Below are 23,934 nucleotides of genomic sequence, written 5' to 3' on the forward strand. Positions count from 1 at the left end.
GAGCTACACTATTAAAAGGAGACACAACATGAATATACCGCAGCCTCCTAAAACACGCATCATGCACTTCACACAAGCAACATACTATCTACGTGGGAGGCCGTTATTAAATGGTTCTAGCTGATGATATGACGTTAATTCAAACAAACACAATTATACAGATTCTTTCATTTTTAGACGTTATAGAGACGACTCGGGCTTCCGTACTATCCCCCTACTTCTTTCTAACCATGATAAAAGAGAGTTCCTCTTTTAGTGGATTTCTTGTTTATAGTTATACGCAGTTTTGTGTCATTAACAGACCCAGACAGAAACACTTAACGCATTGTCAGCTTAGCGAAACAGAAAAAATAAATATATGAGAAAAATCAACAAAGTTCTCTTTGCTTAAAAAAGGAAACTCTGCAATATTTACATATTTATTGAATGAAAAATTCGTGAATAAGATTTAAATTTTACAAAATTGAATTCATGCACACTTTCAGAAATTGATTTAAAAGCTGTCAAGCTAACCAGAATTAGAAGGAGATAGGTCCATGGCGATAATGGCTATGTTTAGGTTTTTCTGTGTAGCATGCTCTATATATAAAATCACAGCCGCTGAGAAAATCTATTTCGGTTTCTGCCTGTGACAGCATGTCGGCTACAGTTGTTGGAAAACGACATGCTAATCTATTACATGGAAATGGACACGGAACCGGTGGTAGTAGTCATTCAGGCAAAAGGTTCGCTGGGCCTGTATGGAAAACCAATTTTTTAAACTTACTCAAAGGACCTTACTTTCTACTACGATGCAGTGGGTGGTTATTTACATGTATTCGACTCATCCAATGTACCGGGTATTAAATACTATAAATTGCTATTAATTGCTATCACTGAAGAGCAGTCCAAAAAACTTTTTCAGTTGAGTGACAGAATGGTTTTTGCCAAGACTATAATCAGTAGTTTTATTTGTTAGAATTATACATTTTGCATGAATTTTTGATATTATTACATAAAAATACATATTTTACTTCAAATCGTATCAATGCACACAAAAGTGGCAGAAACAGATCACAAAAACTCTTTAATGCTTATTTGTGTATATACTGCAATACGTACAGCGACATTAAAACGCATGATAACAGCATATCAATGACAATCATTTACAAAAAATCTGGATGTTTGGTTTGATTGTTACTTAATATAGTAACACAGGCCTTTGATAACACACGTATTTAATTATACAGACACTTACATATATAATACTGGGTTAAGATATACCCATATAATCAAAACCCTGTGGTAGGAACACGTTTTACAACCTCATCCTTATCTTAAACACGTGGACGACCCTTCATTCACCGTGCCTTAAACGCCTGAAGCATCCTTGACGAGTCCTAGAAGTGCAATGCATTTGTTTTACGCAGTCTGATATTGATGGTCTTATAACGTGACTGTATCTTTGACAACCTTCCGTTTCAATGCATCGAATATATCTGACACACCGACAACGGGTGAGTGCTGAAACGTCATAGAGGGACATATGTCATTTTCTCTCATATCTGCGGTTTGTAATACTGACTGGTCTAATCCAATACACTCATGTCATCACGGCGTCAACAAATTACTTGTTTCTTGGTAAACGTACTTTTTGAAAACAAGAAATTACCTATACCGTACATGGCCTAATATGAAATAAAATATCATTTCCAATTTCTGTTGCAATGTAATGTGATAGTGAATTCAGTAAAATATAGATATTGGTTATAATTTATCAGGTGTTTTCCTAGGGGAATTCATATTTGTATTCCGTGACAAATTTATTTGAAATCTGATGCAAATAATTTGATTATCATGTCGCTTCTTGTCGTCTTTCCAATGTATAGAAACTACATTTCAATTATATGAAATCGATAGAATGACAATGGTGAACCATATATTTCAAATGCTAGTTTGACTTTTACTTAGTTTACTTTGTAATATCAGCTATGCCAAACATGCTCTATATTCTGTTTCAAACTAAAACTCTGTATGATTTGGAATTTTTTTCTCGATCTCACACTGGTATTATTAAGATGAAAATAAAAGGAAAAAAGAACAAAGTATCATCCATACGAAAAAAAATGAGCTGCGCGATAAAAACACAGGAGGAGGTGAAGAGCCAATAAATCCTATATAGACCGAAAATCAGGTAAATTAGGTAAACATAACGTGACATCAAGGACATAACAGTTAGTATCAGGTGGTTACCTCGACCTTTACTTATAACAGCACTGACAACTTAACAGAGTATTGTTTAATGACCGCAATCAATCAAATGTCCCAATGTTCTATTTCTAGAACGTGCCTAAATACCCCCAAACCCCATGGTGTTGAATGTAGTCGTTGATGTCTTACTTTGTTGTACCGTATTGTCAGATATGTACGCAGGTCAACTTTCGCGATTCTAATAAAAAACGAGAAAAATATATCTTAGTTGTTTAAAATTTTCGCAATGTACTTTCATGGTATAAGTTCATATGAATTATCATTTCTTTATATTTCGTGGATCAAATTTTCGCGATCATGGCAATGTCTTGCGAAAAAGTGAAAATATCTTCCCTATGTTAACTATCTGCTATACGGTATCTCAGGACAACGACTTAGTCAGAGAAGACGATTTTTCGGGAAAAAATACTGAATGACAGAATTGCTGGCGTATGAATACCATGTTTAAGTTTTACGGTTGGTGATCGGGAAAGACTTGTTATGAAAACATCTGGTAATTTGCCCCAGAATATAGCTTTCTTAAAAAAAAATCTTCTCATTTTAGCTTATAACAGAACAGAAAATACAAATGTATGTTACAAAAAGTGTTGTCAATGAAACTTGGGACGTTCACACTCCCGAAAGCATGATTACATTTTCATTTTACTGCTTAGAGTGATCGTTTACATAATATCCACTCAAAATCCATTTAGATTTTTTTGGGATAAATACATCATGTTATATTCTCGGTAATCTATTTTGAAATGTGATATATGTGAAGATTTGGGATAAATCAAAGCCAGCGAAATTTAATTCAAGGACGATAGAAGAACTGTAACTAAATATTTATGAAATTAAATTTTCTCCTATCATATTTATATATGATTTATGTTATATTTCAAAACTTTTTGAGACCAATTCTTATTGCAACAGTAACATTACAAGGACAAACACCGCTACAAATACAAATCTATAGAATGTCTAATAGCTTTCCAAACTGCGATTTTATAAATCCCTTGGACACATGCCTTCATTACAAAAGCAATAAAGAACACTTTGGCAATTGTTTGTTTTTCAATGCATTTCCTCAAGCCCATTAACTCCGGGTAGGTTTTTTTTAGCAAATGATACCCAGCATCAAGTTCAACGAACTGACAAGGCGGAAGGCCCCCGGTTCTTCTTTATCGATTGAGGTTGAAGATATATTGAGTTGAATTCTTGCCACAGGCAATTGGGTTACTAAAAATAGATTATGCATTGTCAGAATCTTTATCTTCATAACAAAGCCCTGCAGAAGGAGATAGTCTACTGACGGGTCTGGCGGATCGCTTCCGATTCGTAAAATACACACGTCTGCTATTATAATGGCCGATGTTCGACTAGACACCGAGCTAATCTTTAACCTCCCAAACACAAGGATGTAGGCCCGGAATATCTCTTCCTTAAAAATCGATCCCGGTACAGCTAGACTCGGTTTGGGGTGATGAGAAAAAAAGCAGATGTAGAATTATCGTAGAAATTATTGTAGAAGTGCGCGTTTGAAAAGAAGAGTTTTACTATCATTTAAGGTGTCGATGATTTTCGTAATAGTGTCTTGATGGTTGAGTGACAGTTGTTACGCTCTTGCCTTTCACAATTGCGGGTAAGTTGTGATTAACAAATCGGATGTAACAATTAGGAGCTCCCTGTCCAACCCCATGGACTTTGTTTAGTTGACTAAGTTTGCAATTTTAAGTCCATTTAGTTCTCTATTTGCATTTATTGTAACATATTTATTTTAATAAAATTGATCAATTCATTTAGTACATTGATGTTTATCATGTCGAACTTTCACATACGCTGTTCAAGACATAATGGGACTTAAACATGTAATATGTACGGGAATGCAGCAAACAACAGCTTCTTTGAGCAACATCAAATATCAAAATTTAATAAAAAGTAACAAAAGTAACCTATTTTGATTAACAACTCCAAATACAAAACGATAAAAAAATAATAACGTGAATAAAAAAGTGATAAAATAATAAAACATAATTACAACATCACAGATCATACACAAATTATCTAATCTGGAGTCTCGATTTTCCTATCTTGATAACCAAACACAATTTTGTTACTATGTTATTTGGCATAACTCTTATGAAGTAGTTTTCACTATTACGTGAAACATTTCATTAAGAGTTTATTTACCATTGCGTTACAATGTATTAACATATGCTTGTTAACAAGCATACTTCTTAATCTTTATGTATCATTTTTCACTTTGATCTGGCTAAACATCTAAATTTCAACTTGAAACTCATATTGTAGACACTACCAGTCTTTAGAATATTGTAACCACAGCAATCAAGTATTTGTAATGCCTGATTCTATTTGTAACGTATAATAGTGCTATTCAGCATACTTCATGTTTCCAGTGTATAAATTTCCACTAATTGGATATGAGCAGTAAGGTGTTTTCACACATGAATGTGTTTTCGCTACTTTCATTTATATTACCCCAAGACTGTTTATCCTATTTCTATAAAAAAACTAATGTTACTTCCAAATTTCAAATTTAAAACTATTTCCGGCTTTTGGTACTCCATCTTTTGTTGTTAACGTCATTCTTTGTTCTTTAGGGGTTTCTAAAGCTGTCGTAATTTTCAACGCTGGAATATTTCATAGCAAAACTGAAATTTGTTCAGGAGAAAAAACCCTGACCAATCACAGGCCTGCAGAAACATCCTTTGAAGATTACAGAAACAGCGACATTCAACTGCAAAGCAACACAGTCAAACACAGTATACCGTTATACGATTATTTTGACGTACATAAAAGGACCAAATTACCTGTCTCACCAGTTGTCGCCCATAGAGCCATCAGTTTTGCTATGAAATATTCCAGAGGTTGAACTATCGACAGTAAAAGTGACTCTACAATTATCGAGGATGGCTTGTGGTTGACAGCAACCACGCAAACAACATTATCTTTTACACGACGAACATTTTATGCATTGAAAAGTACAGTTGAATTGATTTAAGTACCTCAGCATGAATCCGATTAAAATGTTAGTTATAGCTAAGCTACTTAAACGCAAAAAGTGGTCCAATCATTGTAATTCGCTTTTTTAAAACACATTTTTTCGCGTTTTCGTTGTTTCACGTCTTCGTTATTTCGCGTTTTCGTTATTTCGCGTCTTCGTTATTTCGCGTCTTCGTTATTTCGGGTCTTCGTTATTTCGCGAATACATAGATTCACGATTAAATTCTCTTATCGACCGCTCACATTTTTAAACATTTTTAAGAATTATTCATGGAATATTTTAATTTGCGTTGGAACCTGATGGCAAAATTGCGCGAAGATTTGTACATCACGAAATTACGCGAAAAGAAATTGCACACGGAATTTAATTGGTTCACAGTACATTTTCGTATATCACTATTCTTTATTAATAGTTACATCTCACGGGAAAAGAAAAAAAAACATGTGTAGGTATTTAATGCTGACTGAGTGTAATAAATAAAAGAGGATGCCTCTGACACATGTATCTGACGGTTCAATTACATTGTAGAGTTGATGCCTTCCCGCTAGATTTTTATCGCTCTGACGAATTCTTGTCTTTTAACTGGAACAGACTACTAAATATTCATTTTCAAATAACCACTTGTCTATGCTGTTAAGTCTGTAAGAAGTGTAAAACGACTTGATAAATCTAAATTTACAAAAATCGCACAGTCAAGGAATCATATGCTGGATGCAGTTTCCTTCCAATTTTAAGATTATGGAATCAGCTATATTTTAACACATTATCATTCAAGACAAAAGTGAAATAGATAAGTAATACATATTCAGAGTTTGGTTTCTTCAATATCTTGATTCAAGTCTCGCATACATATTCCAGGTAAAACCTGCCATTTTTTTTAAATTTATTTTTTCATTTGAACAACAATATTTTTATTTTTGTTTATATATTTTCTTTTCTTTTATTAATTTCAGTATTTTTTCACTTTTGTTTTCATTTGAAAAAGAATGTTCATACCCGTTCAGAAACTGTTTCTTCGTTTTTGTTATTTTTTTTTCTATATTTCCAACTTCAGCATGGAGATCTAAACTACATGTATGTATATCTATGGACAGTGAACTATTGGGTTGTTTGTGTGTATTTATATGTTATTTTCTGTTCTGTACTTTATATATTTGCACTACTGACGAACCAAATAGTTTAAAGTAATACAGAAGTTAACTGAACTGGGTATCAGGTCACCGCTAATTCAGAAAACCCACAACCCCGACGAAAATGTGAGAGAGCAGATTTGATAGATGGAATTCGACAGTCCAGAAAACTCCAGAAAGGAAAGTGTCCGGATTATGTAGGATCCATAATGTACTCTCTTTTTCAATACCAGTAGAATGGGAATTCAACTTTAGAAAGTCTTGTTCAAATATCTCCTAGACAATTTTTTTTTCATTTACTTACATTCCCAGTCTGGAAACAAAATATATGGCGTGAATTTTACATACTTTTTGTTCGTGTGAAAACATATTAAAACAAAATTCTGCTGGTATTGAAACAGACTGACATTGCAACATGGCGTGTTCGAGTCGCCTTTGCGTGATGCTAATAATAACAGTTTAATCGATTCGAGAAAACACATTTTTCAACATAAGCTGCTGTTTGCGTGAAATAATTTAACAACCCGAAGCTAGGGTCGACGGAAATGATCATTCACGAAACGAAAGGAAAATCACTCGTTAAACATTAATTTCCGGTAAAACCGTTAGACCTTTGGCTAAAAAATGGTCTGTTTGGTTGCTTGATTGAGCTTAACATCTTGGTGACATCTATGGTCATTCAAGGACGGCCTTTAACGCATGCACTATGTTGCGTGTATGTTTTAGGAGGCTGCGGTATATTTGCGTTGTGTCTTCTTGTAATGGTGTGACCATTGACCCTTTTCATAGTGCGATCTCACTGACGCAGGCTGCCAGAGACATGAAACCAGCACATTTCAACTAGTTACATTGACAATGACAAAAGGCGAACCTTTGCACTTTCTTTATACTGAACACTGAGCAGGAGCAGAAACAACCACCTTTTTAGACTATGGTGTGTCTCGGCCAAGGGACAGAACCCAGAGCCTATACCTCCCGAGGGCCTGAGGGGCGGGGTCAAAAGGGGCCAATTTGGCTATTTCCATATAAACGACTTCTTCTCTGAAACTAAGCATGGTATAGCACCCATAATGCAATGGTAGCATCCTTATAGGGTGGGGATTCAAAATTGTGCAAATGATAGGGCTGACCCCCCCCCCCCCCCCCGGGGGCTTGAGGGGCGGGGTCAAAAGGGGTCAATTAGGCTTTTTCCATATAAATGACTTCTTCTCTGCAACTAAGCGTGGTATAGCACCCATAATGCAATGGCAGCATCCTTATAGGGTGGGGATTCCAAATTGTGCAAATGATGGGGCTGACCCCCGGGGGCCTGAGGGGCGGGGTACACCACATGCTACATTAAGTCGCCTTTTACGACAACGGAATGGGGCGAGGTTGACTACATATAATTTGCTTTAATTTCTATTTCAATATTATCATATGCAACACTACTTTGAAGCATTTAGAACACAGAGGCAATATTTATCGATACGAAGTATAATTATGAATTATAGACCTTTATTGAGGTTAAAATGGTGTTTTATCGACCTGGCAGAATCAATAATGATGGAGGGCGTATGACACCATATTGACCGAATACAATTTCTTTAATTCTTATGTTACGGATCTAGCGTCTTAATGTCTTTAACAAATGTTAAAAAAATTCTCTCTTATTTTCAAGAAGAACGGTGGTCATAGGACGCCAACCTGAAGTAATACGTTTGGGCAACGAAATTCACAAGCGCAAGAGCCATCCAGCTGTGACGTCAAAAAAGTAATGTTGACTCGGTGTTTCTAAAATGGAAACACTGAGTCGATATGCTATATATTGAATCCCGCGAAACCCTGTTTAAGCCAATGATAATAGTGGAAAATCAGGGCATATCTAATTTAGAGTAATAATCGAGTACTTATTATTGAAAAGGTGTTATTAAAGGGGCTGCATATAAATTTAGAAAAATGAATCAATAAAAAAAATTAAAAATAATAACACCCCCCACCCCCCACCCCCAAAAAAAAATAATAATTAAAAAAAACCCAAGAACAACAACACAAGCAAAATTAAACGCGTTCGGTTATTTCCGCAATCTTTATTTGCATTCTTGTTAAAAATGTCTGACTTGCACTTTGTCCCTAAACGACATTGGTTGTCAATGGCCGTAAAATTCAAACAAAGCATTCTTGTTATGGTTGCAAATGCACCTTGAATGCAATATGCAGCTCAAAGCGATAACATGTAGATGGAGTTCATACATACATGTAACAGCAATGATCAGATTTCCTACAATCGTTAATTATCACATCTTCGTTGGGGGTTGGAATTAAAAAACGTAAGTTTCCCAAGAACTCTTTAACCTGCCAGGCAATGGTCTGGGAAAAATACGAAATATGCAAAAGGCCACCCCCATCCCCACCAAAAGAAAATCTAAATAAATAATTAAAAAAAAAAATGAAAAATCTAAATTTATTAAATCTGTTTCATCTAAGTAACAAACAATCTCCCTTACAAGTCCACATACGTTGTGTTTCAGATATTCTAGGATTTACTTTCACTGTCATCATATCTACCTCTGGTCTATACCATATCAAAACTGAAGGCTCCGTCTACGACAACTTGAGTACTAGATAAGACAGTGCAGTCCTTTGAGATTCATCAATAACATTGGTTCCAATAACAGTACTCTGCATTGACTTTGATGTTGCGCATTATTTCTCTGTAATCCCCAAAGGAGTCTCTGTAGTCCTGTAATGGGTCATTTTGTCGTCTTAAATGCCTTCAGATTTGCAATGACATATCCCAGAGGTATAAATTAACGGATAGTGATAGTAACCCCTGGAGATCAAGGATGTACGTTTTGATAAACAGGCTGACTATGAAATAATTATTACATGCATCTGAAATTATCATGTTTATTGCATCAGATGACAAACCCATAAAAATGACACTAGATAATTTGATGAAGCAAGGAGGCTGGTCTACCAACTGTTGCATCTTAACAAATTCCTTTTTGAAGTTAATGCCAACAATACGCAAACCTTGAATACTGAATATTGAGATTAGCCAAATGTCAACTTTTGATGGCTAGCCTTCTGGGGAAACGATTTAATACTTTTTTCTGTCAGATGATTTACACTCTGATGTCACGTGATTTATCTCTGGTGTCACATGGTTTATACTCTAGATCTGTTGGCGGCGGTGGCCGAGTGGTTAAGATGTCCCAACATATTACCCCAACACATTACCACAAGCCCACCAACTCTGGGTTGCGAGTTCCAATATCATTTGGGGCCGTTGCAAGGTTCTGACCGCTGGTCGGTGGTTTTCACTCTGAATATTACGGCTTTCCTCCACTATCAAACCTGGTAGTCCTTCAATGACCCTGGCTGTTAACAGGACGTAAAACTAAAACGAAACAAAATAGTATTACTCATTGTATAAACAAATCCGAAACTTTAAGTGAGAATTAAGATCTGTAGACGATATGTTTTTGACTAAGAATTCTTATTATTTCCTTCCGAAAGGTTGAATCATAACATACTATTCTAAAAATAGCATTGGTCGATTAATGAATAAAAGAAAAAAAATACAAGAAATATATAAGGATTAGTCGCAGACGATAACGATGTTGATATCGGAATCCGTCGCTTTAAACACACAACGCATCTCGAGTCAAACTGACCTGATAAAAATCCCCCGCGCGCTCTCGGGGTCAACCAAGGTCAAATGAGGTCAAGAACGAATACTTATTCCTCGGCAGACGACGCAGAAGAGGCATAAATACTATTAAGGATTCATCCCGACTATCTATCTAAATCGTCCATGAAATGTTTGGTAATGATTTTTATTCCGAATGTAGCGACTGCCAATGAGTTGGTCCTAGTGTTATGTTTCTCTTACCAAGCCGGATAAATCGTTAATAGATCGAGCCAGATATCTACGCCAAGAAAATATTTAGAGATTTTATATATATATGTATGGTTTGGCTTATATTATTGTTTTATCCCATAAGCACGAGGCCACGAGACCAACGTACAAATATTTAGTGTTTTTTGGCAAAAAAAAGTTTTTTTATCGCAAATGAAAATCGCATAAACCAGTTCAATGTCGAAGGGATTTTTTTTCTCATTTTGCTTTTGCCATCAGAAAATGTTGCGTTTTAGTAGTGGGAAAGGTCTAAGTACCCAGAACAATTCATCAACTAATATTTATAAATTTAGTAACAACCAAACGTTGGACCAAAAGGCCAATAATGAAAGGAAAAACCATTATTACTGATTATTAGATCGCATATAAATGACGTTTGTTGTTCTAGCGGACGTAAACACAAACATATGGAAACATCAGATATTACACAAAAAGTGTTCAGCCGAGACAGGCGCAGTGTTTGTAAGAGGAGGATGTGTTTATATGACGTTAAAAAGTAAGCAGGGGGATGGCGTATTTAAAATGTGAGAAAGTTTTTCTGAAAATCTGACTCGATGGCTTGTGAATCGGTGATATAGTGTTTACAGGTGGGACTTAGTCGGTGCCTATCTTGTATCATATCATATACAAAATGTAATATATCTTTTCAAAAAGTATCTAACAGGAATATCACGCTTGCCCAATGTACGCCATGCACCTTGAATATTGCCCATTACATTGCGTAAACGAGATTCGTATCTATAGACTAATCGGTTTGAGTCACGTGAGCGCGCGCTATAGGTCAATATCATAGAATAACGAAACAGACATTAAGGAGATAAGTGAAATATCGGCTGAAATCCTGATTAAATTTTCTGAGTAGTTATATGACGTATTGTTTGATATGGATGTCTATATTGATAAATACAACGAGTCGTATTTCTGTACCAAGTTCACTCACCGCACTTCGTTCAAGCAGATTTCAGTGTGCTTTGGCAGCATGAGTACCTCGAGGGCCTATAGTTCAGTTCTAGTGAATTTTGAGTCCTGGAGTATTTGACTTGATTTAATGTTGTAAATAAGATGAAAAAATAAACAAACCAAAAACAACAAATGTTCTGTAAATGTAAACAGTTTAGTCGAAATCTAATTTCAGCGGTTTTCGCACGAGAAAAGTTCTAGTGAAGTTTGAGATCTCGAAGTATTTGTGTTTATTGTATGTCTTAAGTAAGGTAAAATAGCTATTGTAATAAAACAATAGGTTACTGTAAATGAACACGTTTTAGTGGTTATCATTTTTTCTCGGTTTTCGCGCAAGAAATGCTGCACTAAGATATTATTGCAAAAATTTGATTTCTGTGTAGCGTTTATTCATCATTGTGCTAAAGCTTACAGTGATTTTTCAAATTATTAGATTTAAAGTTGATGAGATGTAATTGTACACATACCATAGAGATATTTTTCTTTTAATAATTTGCTTTATGATTATTCATAATTTATTAACATTTTCTATATTTGTGGGGCTTATATCTTAAGACCTGTATAACCGCTTTATTTACTGGTGCGTCTGTCCTCAGAACGCTTAACAGTTCGGGTGAAAAACGCTGTACATTCTCAGCATAAACGCTTTACAATCTCAGCAGTATAGTTCAGCGAGATAGAGCTATACTATTTCTATAAGTTTTGTGATTACGTCATGGTTTAGCCGTACGCGATATGTGTAATCTGCGAACAAAGCAAGTCTTGTTTTGAATTTTATTAAAGGAAAAAATATTCTTTGCTTGTTTAAAAAAATCCTTCTGTTTGTGTGTTCTCTTTTTGTCGACAAGATTTGTGTTAAGCCCGTATATTGTGTCAGATTAACGAACAGCTAAAATTTTAATGATGTCATTTAATCTAATAATAATTCGCAAATGTTTCCATTTTGAAACTAAAATTCTTTAATTGGTGCATGTAATTATTCATTTTAACGATTATCATTTCACCGTAAAGGTTTGCTTTTCAATTACGTGTAATGCTCGACTTCCATTACAAGTTATAATGAAGACTATAAGAACGTCTTTCACATTAATTAGGAGGAGATACATGTATGGAAATTTAAATCCGATAAGTAAGATTCTTATAAAAATTGTCAAACGCGAGGCTTGAGAAGGCCTTTGTATCACTGTCAATATTATTTTTCTCTCTTAACCTATTCACTTTCTGACGAATTTACAGTTAATAAATATATATGACATCGTTGATGAGATGTATTGAAATGTTATTTTTGTGACGTCAGCACAGTATTTGTCATGACGTCATGGTATAATTGTCATACCTATTCATGTTTAGATGGTATTCTTTGATCTTTCACTTCTCCTTTATCTACTCCAACTTTCAATTATTTCCTCCGCTCGACATTTTGCCTTCTCTACTCCTGATCTCTGCTTATACATCTGTAACAATTCATTGCATTGATTAACAATGTAAGCTCTATCATCGATCGCATGTCTCAGACATTTGGCTTTTATTTGCATACAGAAGATGTCAACTGCTTATCTTCATCTTTTTAATTAGATTGCTCGTTAAAGGCTAATGATAGTGGACTAGGTAGATCATCTTATACAATTTTAAGCTAATCGGTATTAATTCATAGTTTCAAAGACGAGGATAATTAAAATAAAATGTCATGTTTGAGGATTTGGTGGAATCACAGACCTCACATGAACTCTGTTGCGTCTTTCTTGTATTGTGAGCCATGTATACGACTGCATGGAAAACATCCAAGTTTAATTAATTGGCTTAACGCATACTTAACATCAATAATGTTGAAGAGAAACTCTTAAACAATTGAACATGAGTACCATGAGAAAAATCAGCGACCTTTTCGTTAGTAATGCTATCGCTATGTCGTATTTTCAGAAAGATAGTAGAATCTATTTCTAAACTCTATATTTGTTATTATTATTCTACCTCTGAAACATTATGACTTCCAGGCCAATAAAGACATATTTTTCATTTTCTATCGTTGTAAAAATAAGAATACATATACCTCCATACAATCTAAGATATCTGGAAGGTTTGGCTGCTGGCGACTCTAAAACAAAAGCTTAAAAAGATGAAATCATAATTGGAAACGTCAAGGCTAAAATGAACAAGGAAAAAACTAAAAATAGCAATATCGGAATATCACATCACTCTCTCTGCAATTAGCAGCTACCTTTGCCCATGTTGCTATCGACAGAATAATCTTGGAAATCTTGTTCTAACAACCAGACCCGGATGAGAGCATTGTAAACTATATGGATGAGTAAAAAGACACACACGTTGTACAATTTTAACAACGTTAGCAAAACAAATTAAAAAAGTAATCCGGTTACATCGTTTTTGCAGCAGACGTAACAAGAAAATCTACTTGGAGATGATGTTATGATACATGCACCACGCATCGTCGTATTCCATGACCTTCAATGATAAAAGATTTCTTACCATGGGGGACTATCTGCAGAGTATCCCAATTGTTCCAGTCGGCACAGCTGGTTGGATTAGCATCAAAGCAACAGCCATAATCTGTCCTGCTGCGCTGTATCACAACCCTGTTTGAAATTTTTACTCATGTGTACACAGGAATAAATTTCTAATGATAGCACTGCAGTTAATATGGCGTATTAAAATCATCAGAACCTCACAACTCAGTGCGGAGCCATTTTCGTAGGACTATTTTCAACTGCGCTTGCGTGATCAAAAATTAAACTGCAAATGTCTGGCGTCTATCTATGCTCGATAGACGCAAGTCTTCATAATATTTATCGCAGTGTAATAAAATAGTTTTCAATTTTAACATTTGAAATAATGATGCTTTTCCGAAGTCACTTATGTGTTCGCAACAGGAAGAAAAAAAATATTTTGGGTTTTTCTGTTTTTTGATTTTTGTTTGTTTGTTTTTTATGATGATTTTTAAGAACAATACTAAGTGGCCTTTTTTATATTAATAACAGACACTTGAGTTCGACCATGATTACTTGCCATACATGCACTTTGGTGGATTAGGATGTAAACGGAATGAAAATGCACGTCATAGGTTTTTTTACAGGACCAAAATGGTACAAAATGCTATGTGAATAATGCAAATAAAAATAGTTTCAAATGAAAGAAAACTTTCCACATTTCCATATTACGACTTTCAAACTTATCTCTCTACAAACAGAAAGAGTATTAATCTACTAGCTAAAATTAAAAACCGTCGTCCACCTTTCCCCCCTAATCTATAATATTATAAAAAAAAGTGAACAGCTTCAGAGCATGCGATTTAATGATAAACATGTTTTCTCCTGTCGGCGTTGAAGTTGACCTTTTCCGACACAACATTTTATCATCAAATGAAATTTGATTACACACATGCAACAATACCATAATTGCTTGATGAGTGATTCTTTACATGCAGCTTAAAAGTGAACTTTTTCCGAAGAAAAAAAAAATGCGTTATTTTAAATATATTCAGAATTATTCATTTTATTTGACCTCATTGTTAGAAAGAAATAAAAAAAAAAATAAAAAAAAAAAATAATAAAAAAATAGAAACTACCACTCTTATACACTATGGTGTGTCTTGACATAGGTGAATGCTCATCTCAAGGCCAAAAAAGAGGAAGTGTTAAGACTCAAGAGAGACGTAATGAAAAAGAAAGTCAATAATAGAACAAAAGAAAGGTCCTCTTATACGATCATGTAGTGGAGAGAGCAGGTAAATCCCTGCAAGAAGAATGGACTGACATCACATCACATAAAATCTATATGAACAATTGAATTTGTCGTAAAGATGAACGAAATGACTTCACAGATGTATTATTATGATTTATTTGATTTTCGCTATGACAGAAAAGGATGAATCTCTGGATCATATTATGGCAATCAATTTATAAATAATTGAAATAAGTGGAAATTTGTCATCAGCGATTTTCTTTCAGGATGAAATGAAGGAAATATGATATCACAGCAAGCCCCGTCTCCAGACATTTCGGAATATTGCTTTGTGCCGACAAGACAACTAAAACTACAGCCGATTGAGTCTCGCAGGACGCCTTTCATAGTCAATATAAAACTACGCTTCAGTCTGAAGCCAGTCTGATGCGATTTTGTTCAATCGATGTCATAATACAAAAAGGGAATATAGATAATACTTACATCTATATCGCAGAGGTATTTTTGTCTCATGCAATACGCGAGGCTTAACGTAAAAGAATAATTAAGCAACGCTAACATGGATACAATTGTCTACATACATGTATCTATTTAATGGTTCATTTAGTGTTTCCGTGTATAAAGTTCTCTCTGGTCTCCCCGATGTAACCATATCCATGTACGATAAAAACATGCTGTCTGCATGCAATCAGGCTTATTTCATTGTCCGCTTACTTCAATCTCGTCTGTTCAGGCCATCATTGTGTATTCACATACCGTTTGGCCAGATATTATCGAGGGGATGCTATTTTCATGCGATTTCGTGGGACTCTGCTATGATCGCGAAATCTTGATTCATGAAATAATGAAAAATAGTGAAATTATATAAATCTTTGAAAGTCAGACTCGCAAATTAGATAAAAGCTGAATTTTAATTTGCTTACTTTTAATTAAGATCGCTTAAATCATCGGCTATATGGAATGATAGATACTTTTATCACTTAGACACTCAAACCTTTCGGTCACCATAGCTCCAGTGGTAAAATGTCGAAGTACCGTAAATCCATAGCACATGGTACCTTCAATTATATATATGTACTGTCCTGTGTTGATGAAGAACATCTTGACAATATACCAAATATAGTGTACACATGTTAAACGAGAAAATAAAAAATGTCAATATGATAGATTCTAGATGTTTTTGTTGAAACTAAAAAAGAATTACAAATATTTTTTTCCTTACGATTGAATATCATGTTTTCCACTGAAATATCTATTAAAATTTATTCTAGATTAAAATCAGTTATGAGAACAAAAGTCAAAATAATGAAATCAGTCACTGTATATTGCTCTGACCACATATGAAATCCCGATGTATTTAATGCCACGTATATTTACCTAGTCCGCTTAACCTGCCTTAATTATTGGGCCTTTTTGTTTGTTTTTTGCCTAATATATTATTAGGCTAAAAACATAATAATTTAGGCAGGTTAAGCGGACTAATATTCACCAATTCATTCTATGATTTATTCTATTCGAAGTCAAAGTTGCTTGAAATATCAAACAATTTGATCTTTTAACATGACATTAATTATGTGATTATTCTGTGAAGGATCGCAAATGGTAATAAAGATTTGGCCTAATTTTTTGAGATTTTCTTCAGATTTGATTGAAACTTCATAACGTCCCATTTCTGTTAAGCGTAAGCCGTTTGCGTTGACCCAGTGTCTGTACATACATACTTTATCTTTTTTAAAAAGTGGTCATGTGTTATTTTTTATCGCCATTAAGCTGTGAATAATATGATATTGCAGTGTATACTCGTCTGAACTTGCACACGAGATATACTGACAGACAGTACATGGTTAGAAAAACATTATTTAAAAAAATGATTGTCTCATTCAACCAGATTCTTGCTGACTATGCATGTTATACAGCAGAGAATATTTAGTATCAAGCGTCTGATTGAATGAGACTAAATTTTGAATTATGGCAGTCTGGCTCACATGACCGTCATGTATAGTAACAGTCACGTGGTAGAGAGCAGCAAGTTCTCGCGTTGATTATTAGGAAATGACATCACTTGTTTATTGCCGCCCGGGAGGCTATATTTATACCCGATGGATCCGGTCCTCACATCCATAATCATCAGCTTTGTTCACTCAGCCGTTTAGAACCCAATATTTCTCTCTTGGTATTTATAGAAATGCCATTTTCTAAAGTATCGCTAACCGTATACTCATCTTATTGGTAAATGTACTTTTGTCATTCCTGATGTCAAAATTGACCTAGTTTCCGTGGATATTGGTGCCGCTGGAAACTATTGTTAGTGTCTGTTTTACCGCATTGTTTGATAAATGTGATCAGGGATAAAAAAGACAGTACGCAAATAATTTTATATTCATGTTTCCAACCAACTATCGTAGTGAAAGTATAACGAAAAATCGATCAATTGAGATTACAAATACCTTTCTAAAAGTCCTCGAGGGAAGTATGTATTTCGCAACGTTTTTTTTTGTAATCCCTAGAACACCCCTCACTAATTCTTCCAAACCCCTCCGACAAAAAAAAAAAAAAATCCCCATCGCTCCAATGAACGCAGAATTCTGACCTCACGATAATCCTGTTTATTATTTAAGCCTGTTTACGTCAGACGTTCACTTTACAGAGCGTTTGCGTCTTAACTAGGATTTCTATATCCGGTCAGTGCCCGGAGTCCAGATAACTCGATTAAGTTGTTGTGTTGTTGGATATCACACTATACTAGATCGTTTGGCAGAGATAAAAGGCATTCTCAATTTGGTCTCGCTGTGCTCAAAAACGTGTAAGTTTTGTCTCCGATGATGAAGTCACGAAGAAATCCCTGTGGAAGATATTGCGGTGTGATACTGAAATATAATCCCCAGAAAGCCTTAGGAGACGGTGAAGGTGAAGTAAATGACCCTGCATTAAATCGCCCGGAGGGTGTGAACAGAGAGTTTCTCCGGAGATGATAATGGTTAATGAATCGATTGAAAAGTGTGGTAGGTCTTTTCCAGATCGAGGCTCTGATTTGATATGGCAGTTCCGGATCGCAGCTGAACTTTGTGTATCAGAAAACGACTTGAAATGTAAGTCAATGGCTATCTAATATCCCCGCTCCACCTTATTTGATACCGTAGCAACTAAAAAAGTCCCAATTATGTGTTTTTGTGTTATCTGTTACTTAAACATATATGTGATGTGTCAAATTATAGACACCCATATGCTAAAGCGATTGACAAGTTTGAACAAAATTGAACAAAAGCTATTGAGTTATTGGCCATTTTACAAAACAAAACAAAACAAAAAATACGGACCTGTTTATCATGACAACTGAACATTAGCTTAAAACAAATATTTTCGCAACTTTAATATGTTTTAAAATTGAAATAATGATATGAAAAACTTAAATCGTGATAATTCTTATAAATGTAGCTAGCCAGATCGCACTGATCAGTTCTGAATGTTGTCTTTCTCGTGGCAAATATGTTATTCTAAAGTATAGGTACATCTGATCTCGCCGTTTATCGATTTCATTAGGACAAAATTTAAGAAAAATAATAGCTACCTATCATATTAACACCTGAGTATTAACCATGACTCATTTGTTAAGATTTTAGGAGCAGGACAATAAAACGAGTTCCGTTTGTCTTGGAGAAAAGGGCTTAGTTTCTTTTGTCTTCTTGATTAGATGTCTTCCTGTCTAGACTACAAAATCCATGACATCAAAATCACGGGTCTTTTTACATCTCTGCTAATGACACATTGAAAGACAAGTGTTCTCGGAAAATATTTTATATTTTCGTCATATATATCGGTAGAGTGCGCAATAAGCAAATCGTTTTAATGACAGCAATGACATGAATTAGTCTGTCTCCTAAATATTTATGATTCTTTTTGACAATCTCTTGAACAAAAACTCAACATAATACTAGGGTTTTGAAGGAATACCACACAAGAATGACTTTCACTATAGGATTGAAATTCAATGACATATGAAGACGGTCTTAAAATGCTATGGAGTAAATCTCTGAAACAATTCTGTCTCCATCAGCTATAATCTATGCTGGTTGATTCCTTCAATCTTGGCATTAACGCGACAAAAGTAAGTCGGTAACACGACACTGCGATAATGCGACAACACGACACTGCGACAATGCGACAACACGACATTGCGACAATGCGAGATCGAAGAAATCAACCAACATAACAATCCATTGATTTCGTGCTCTTCTGTTTAGATACAATTCCATAATCAAAACAAAACAACCGCTGTATATAATGTAACAATAATTTATTTGACTATCACGTGATTCGGGTCACATGACTCGGGTCACATGAACTAACGAGCCTTTTTAACTACTAGCATTCATAAGTTAGTTAACATTAGTGAGAGTGTTAAAGTCACAGTTATACCACAACAGTGCATCATATATCATACACATATTACAACAACAAACAATTATCAAATATTCATCACATTGCAGTATATCACATCGTGGTCACAACTCAAAAATGAACTAGTTATAAATGACAACATATCCCAAATGTAAAAGTGATAATATCTCAATGTGTTCCTCTAACCTTAACGGTATGACCGACAGCGGAGGAAATAACAACACGTGGGTTCTAAATATACAGGTTGATGAAGACTACTGGGAAGTATTACGGTCGATATGATTTCGTATATGACATGGGTTTAGACTTGAACATTGATATGCCTAGTAATTCCGCTCTTGTCACCATCCTAACGCAAATTTGATGTTAATTAATATGGCTCTTGTCGATTAAGTAAAAACGTTTTCCTTTCTGCTTCACCCTTTCATCTTTTGAATACATTAGAGTTCACATTTAGGGCATTAGCCAAGCACTGACCGTATGTCGGTGGAGCTTCACTGGGTACTCCGGTTTTCCTTTACCTTCTTAACTTGTCACATTATTAAATGCCCCTTACAGATAATAGAGAGTAAACTATTAATTTGTTTGATTTAATTATACCCCTTTGATAACTAGGGTCATTTAGGGCCGAACTATCTTATTTATTTTCTTTAATATTCAGAAGAAAACAAAATACAGCAGATAAATGGCATCACATATCTCAAAATAAATAAGCAATACTTTTTCTGTGGTGTCAAATAAAAGACAGTTGTCACTTTCTTTGTAATGTCTAAAGCTCTGTGTAAATATATTGAAAATACTTCTATTTTTTCACGAAAAATATCAATAAATGAAAGAGAGAATATTTATCAATATTCCTATGTAGTCTACTTTTTTTGCAAAAGTTTCCTCGTAAATGATAATTCGCGATTGCCCATCCTCGCAGATAAAAGCAATATTAATAAACTCCAGTAAATTGATAGCATTAACAGTACATCATAGCAAAACGAGATCACTGAAAAGTAGGTCATGCGTTAAGATAAAAAAACGTCCTACTAAGTGTGTTGATAAAAACATTAATATCACCTTCTGACAGGGAAAATCATATTGCCTTTGTCATTCTTCTGATAGTCATGGTTAATTGGCGTTTGATATTTGTGTTGCTAGCTCAAGCCTAACTAATCACCCTTAATCCCCTGCTACATCAGGAATCTATGAATGTGGAAGAAAAGTTTCAAACGTAACCGTATCAAAACCAAAAATTTGGATGTAATCAAACGATCGCGTTCTTTTTTTAAGCTTTTAGAATGCATCTTTTATAGCAGGCAGAAACATGCCTCCATACTTCAGCCATCATTACATTGCAAAAAAATTACCAAAGAATTTAGTAATATGATAAAAGTATGAATCCTTATTCTCACTTCATTTCATGGACCATATGACACCATCCTATTTCGGGTCACGTTCTAGTAATATTTCTGTCCATTGTGCTTCATTTGAAATGTGTATCATCCGTCTGTTAAAAACTGACAGGTATTCCTTATTTCCATATACAGAGTTATCTGTCCTTGCGGCTACGTATTTATTGTGACATCATGTATCTCAGAGGGCGACGTCATACTTTTCAGAGAAAAAAGACGTGAGTTGCGCTCACAAAATGATGACGTCACTAAGGATACCTACCCGTAAGGGAGATAACTCTGTAATATTAAAAGATGGAATATATCGTAACAGTCAACTACGGTAAACCAACTGCTTTCCGAGTCGAACTAATTTCGTGGTTTCATACCTAACGAGGTTTTTGTGGTGAATAGTTTTTGCGGTATCTTATCGTTGCGCGACATACGCGGAATGAATGGCACACGAAAAGAAGTTTGTGTACAGTATTGCATTGGTATTAGAAACAACCTGAAAGTTATTGCAGCCTATAGCCGTTAAATAAACATATAAAATATCAATTGGTAAATTCGTTCATAATTCTCTTCTAACAATGAAAAATTCTAGCCATATCACAATCCAATCTAATCTGAGCCAAGTTTCTCAATATTTCTTTAATTCAAGGACTGCCTTAATTTAAAATTCCCCATAGGAAAGCATTACAGGAGTTAAAGAAGCATCTTGCGTTAAGGAGCACTCCTCAAAATCTGTTGGGTTGTTTTTGAAGTTAAGGAATTCATTAAAGTAAAGGAATGCTGATGAAACTAGGTTCTGATAATTCTATTGCAGATTGGGACAAGAGAAATATTATATTTTCAGCCACGTATGCTTATTCATTATCTGGGAAACCCATCGCGAACGAAAATAATCTTTACTTTGTGAAGTTATATGTTATCCTCCGCTTTTGATTTTTAAAACGTTCATTATCCATGAACTTCACATGAAATAACATTCACACAATCAATCTCAACATTAACGCCTCTCAACATTTACGATTACAATGAACAACATAATAAATATACATAATGCTTTTTTCAAAAATAACATTTTTAATTTATGTTAAAAATAACCCATAATATGTATATAATAATAATTTTCACAGCCTTGTCCGTGTTTCAAAATAGTATTACAATACAAATGTATACAAAATATGTTAATGTAACCATCTGTCTTTCATTTCTCTCATGTAAACAAAGGACCGAGATATTGACTTGTTCTGAGGACAGTGATAGGAAGCAGAATCCTCAGCATTAACACATACAATAATTCATTTTTCAATTGCATTCATTTTTAAACATAATTATTTTTTTTTCGATCTCCTAAAATATCTTTTCAACTCAGAACCAATAAATAAATTCAACATATGAAATTACAAGAATCAAATAAAAGAAATATACATTTTAAAAATATACATATATAACCGGTGAGGACGATATTTTCGCAATTTAAAGATTTATTGTTATGAAAAGAGAATTCGATCAGCGAATTATTGAGAATTGTTGCAAAAATGATAAACCAAGGATGCATCAAAGCCACTTAAAAGTTTAAAGGTTAAATGTATGTCTAATAATTTTCGCGGTTCTGCGGAGCATCTGGATGATCGGGGTAACTTGATCCGCGAAATAATTTAGTAATAGATAAGCTATATACACTGTAGTGCACAAGTCGTTGATTCAATTAAATTTGATTTTACCCTCCAAAATAACCGGCAATGTGAAAGATGGTCAATGAAAACCTGAAATTATATAGATCTGTTTTCTCTCTCTGGAGGACCATTGTTTGAAACGTTAAAAGGATTCTGATTTTGAGTTCGTGTGTACAGTAATAACATATTTCTATAACACGTGTTGATATGATGAGTTCATCTTGAAGTACATCAACATATATCACACATTCTTTCTCATTTCAGTCACAACAGGCACACAGATCGGCTAGAGTGGCAAATGACAAAAATCAATTCTACTATCTGCTGTAAACTTACTGAAATCGATATCGAGGCTCGTATTACTCTCAAAGGATGATGGCGCTTGGATCCGCTCCAGATCTATCTTATGTAATGCTTTTCGTCATGAAGAATATGGTGAAAAAATGTCATTGTGACGACTTACACCGTTGAGTTGCAAGATGTTATAAGGACAAAGAGTTTCCTCCTTACTATTTTATAAAGCATTGTAGTTGCCCTTTTGCTGTCAGTATTTTGTGGGACACAAGTTCCTTAAGTGGTGACGTTGAACACACCAGCGCCCTCTAGTTGATACAATTTGACTCACATTTAGGTAACAACTTCCATTTCCGGTTTCCTAACTGTCATTATCCGCTCTCACACTTCTAAGAGTTGATCTGAAAAATGCAATGCGAACTATCAGAATATCGACAAGGTAAAGAGCTATATATTACTGTAAATATGGATATTTTCGCGAGTGCTTAATTTCGCGATTTGCATGCATAAAACTTTTGCTATGTTGTTTTTTCCACGATAGATACACTTTTAGAATTTTACAACAATGTTTACACATGCACAAATCTTACGCGCGGGGGAAATTTTCCGATTAAGCGACCTTCGCGTAGTTAGCGTAAATATCCCCCTGCGTATTTCAATGTTTACAGTATGAAATGTGAACTACATTGAACTACAAATTCAAAACAAACAAACTTTAATATGATAGCAGAAACTCAGATGAACCATGAATATTTCTACAAGGAAAGAAGTTCCAAGTAACGGATATCTCATATCAATCTATATCATGTATTATATTTACTCTAAATAAAATTAAATTTTAATTAATTTAATTAAATCTAAATAATAAATGGCAAAGGAATCACGTGTTGTATGATGCAGACTACGTGCTTCATATCAGGATAACCCCTTAAAATGTTCGACGTCACGTGACCAAACGTCTATTCGTGAGCTGATATCATCGGGAGTGTGAGATGCAATCGTGAACAGAAAGCTAAGAAATGTTGCTTTAAACCTGACCCTCCTCCCCTTATCAGCCACATCAAGGTACGTAACGGATATTTTCTTTTATAAAATGTGCATTTTACATAAATTCTCAGTCTCAACTATACATAAGAGTGTTCAGATTCTGCAGTCAAATACACTATGTTGACTTAAACTGCGTTTTGTTCACGATATAATGTCAAATTCATTTTCGTTTAAGAAGCATTTCATA

The 23,934-nt window shown here is 34.6% G+C and overlaps 2 protein-coding genes and 1 long non-coding RNA gene across 4 annotated transcripts in view; all 3 read right to left on the reverse strand.

Moving 5' to 3' along the window:
- LOC138331199 (uncharacterized) overlaps positions 1-23,934 on the reverse strand; it is a 152,889-nt gene that overhangs the window by 80,882 nt on the left and 48,073 nt on the right. The window lies entirely within an intron of this gene.
- On the reverse strand, positions 7,961-13,918 carry LOC138330806 (uncharacterized). Its single transcript, XR_011209594.1, has 3 exons — positions 13,736-13,918; positions 12,585-12,702; positions 7,961-9,766 (listed from the first exon to the last, which is right to left on the reverse strand). It is a non-coding gene; the product is annotated as an uncharacterized lncRNA (long non-coding RNA).
- The window catches only part of LOC138331197 (short-wave-sensitive opsin 1-like), a 47,818-nt gene continuing 43,108 nt past the window's right edge, over positions 19,225-23,934 (reverse strand). For both annotated transcript variants that reach the window (XM_069278674.1, XM_069278675.1), the window contains one exon: positions 19,225-23,101. The gene's annotated coding sequence lies outside the window, so the exon portion shown is untranslated. The remainder of the gene's footprint in view (positions 23,102-23,934) is intronic.

Source organism: Argopecten irradians, chromosome 9 (assembly GCF_041381155.1).
Source record: "Argopecten irradians isolate NY chromosome 9, Ai_NY, whole genome shotgun sequence".
Classification (NCBI taxonomy): domain Eukaryota; kingdom Metazoa; phylum Mollusca; class Bivalvia; order Pectinida; family Pectinidae; genus Argopecten; species Argopecten irradians.